Genomic DNA, 2,356 nt, shown 5'->3' on the forward strand with positions numbered 1-2,356 from the left:
TTAGAGCTTGAGCTTTTGTCAGTCACTGGAAAGTAAAATAAAATCCATATATCTCTTTTTAATATGTATGAACTGCCAAGTTCAATTCTATGCCAAATTGTGTAGGATCATATACATTATATATATATATATATATATATATATGTGTGTGTGTGTATGTATATATATATATATATGTATACATATGTATACACTCACATACATACATATGAAGGGAAAGTGAAGTCGCTCAGACATGTCCAACTCTTTGTGACCCCGTAACCTGTCAGGATCCTCCATCCATGGGATTCTCCAGGCAAGAATACTGGAGTGGGTTGCCATTTCTTTCTCTAGGGGATCTTCCCAACCCATATACCTGAATTCTATTATCTAATATTTTGCCAAAAGTTTTTCTGTCTATAATCAAAATGATATTCATTCTAAGTTTCCGTTTTCCCTAGTCTGATTTTGGCATCAGAGTGATTCTAGTTTAACAAAATGAATTGGGAAGTTTTTATTTTTGTATTCTTTTTTCTGAGATTGTATAGAATTAACATGAATTCTTCTTAAATATTTGAAAGAATTTTCTATTGAAGCCATCTATACCTGGAAAGTACTTTAAAAAAAAAATTATGACTTTTATTTCTTTAATAGTCATAGGGCTACCCAGTTGATCAGCGTCATGTTAAGTGAGTTTTGGTAGTCTGTGTTTTTCAGGAACTGTTTCATTTCATGAAAATTGTTATATTTGTATGGACAGAGTTCACTGAGTTCCCTTATGATCCTTTGACTTCTGCAGAGTCTGTAGTGATTTCCTGGTTTTATTTCTTTTAATAGTTATTTGTGTCTTCTTTTTTTTTCCCCACCAGACTTGCTAGAGGCTTGTCAATTTTATCAATGTTTCTAAGAACCAGCTAGTTTCATTGCTTTTCTCTATTACTTTAATTTTGTTTTGTTTCAATGTTGTTGACTTCTCCTCTTTAATATCATCTTTCTTGAGCTTGGCTTAAGTTCATTTTATTCCCCATTTTGTAGGTTCTTGAAGTAGGAAATTAGGCTATTTCTGTCCTTTACTAATGTTTCTATTTAGTGCTATAAATATTTATCCCCATATTGCTTGTGTCTCTCAGATTATTATTTTTTGTTCCGTTTCCAATGTTTTTGGTAATGTATCTTTATTATGGTAAAATCTATACAGCGTAAATGAACCATTTTAAACTGTGTGGTTAATTGGCATTTAGTACTTTTATAATATTTTGAAGCCATCACCTCTAGTTTCAAAGTATTTTTCACCAACTTTACTGAAATGTAATTGATATATAATATTCTTTAAGTTTAAGGTATAAATGTGATTTGACACAAATATATATTGCAAAATGATTACCACAATAAGTTTTATTACAAAACTATCACTTTACATAACTGCTATTTTATTTGTAGTGAGAACATTAAACATCTATTCTCTTAGCAACTTTTAAGGATGTAATAGTATTGTTGTTATTGTTTACTCTCTAAGTCATGTTTGACTCTTTGTGACCGATGGACTGTAGCCCACCAGGCCCCTCTGTCCATGAGATTTTCCAGGTAAGAATACTGGAGTGGGTTGCCATTTCCTTCTCCAGGGGATCTTCCTGACCCAGAGATGGAACCCATGTCTACTGCTTTGGCAGGTGGATTCTGTACTGCTGAGCCACCCGGGAAGGATGTGATACATTATTGTTAACCATAATCTTTATTCTATATATTAGATGTCCAGAAGTTATTCAACTTATAACTAGAAGTTTGTGCCTTTTGGTCAACATCTCCTCATTTTCTCCTCCTTCTCAGCCCCTGGCAACCACCATTTAACTCTCTGTTTCTATAAGTTTTGATCCTTTCAAATTCCACATATAATTGGGGTCATTCAGTATTTGTCTTTCTCTCTCTGGCATATTTCACTTAGAATAATGTCCTCAAAACCTTAGTTGGTGACCCATGAAAATATAGAAACATAATTAAAATATTAGCACTGTTTTATACTCATTAATTGTCAAAAGATACATAAATACTATAATAAATGTAACATTTTATCTTGAAAAAGAAAATTCCTCAAAGCCCAAAGAATTTACTGCTTAGTCCACCACTGGGGAGGGTTTTATTATGTTGATTCCTATGGTTCTTATATTTTTTGAAATATTGCAAAGTTCTGATGAGCTTTTATGAGAATAAAAATAAAAAACAGGTTTTTCTTCTGACAGTCATTCCAACTGAGATATTTTTTGATATGTTATAGGAATAATGAATAGCATAAAATAAAACTATCCTAAAAAGAAATCTCAGACCTTAGATAATACTGTCATTTATTCAAGGCACTTGGCCAGTCATAATGTAAAGAAAA

This window comes from Oryx dammah, unplaced genomic scaffold (assembly GCF_014754425.2).
Source record: "Oryx dammah isolate SB20612 unplaced genomic scaffold, SCBI_Odam_1.1 HiC_scaffold_27, whole genome shotgun sequence".
NCBI classification, from domain to species: domain Eukaryota; kingdom Metazoa; phylum Chordata; class Mammalia; order Artiodactyla; family Bovidae; genus Oryx; species Oryx dammah.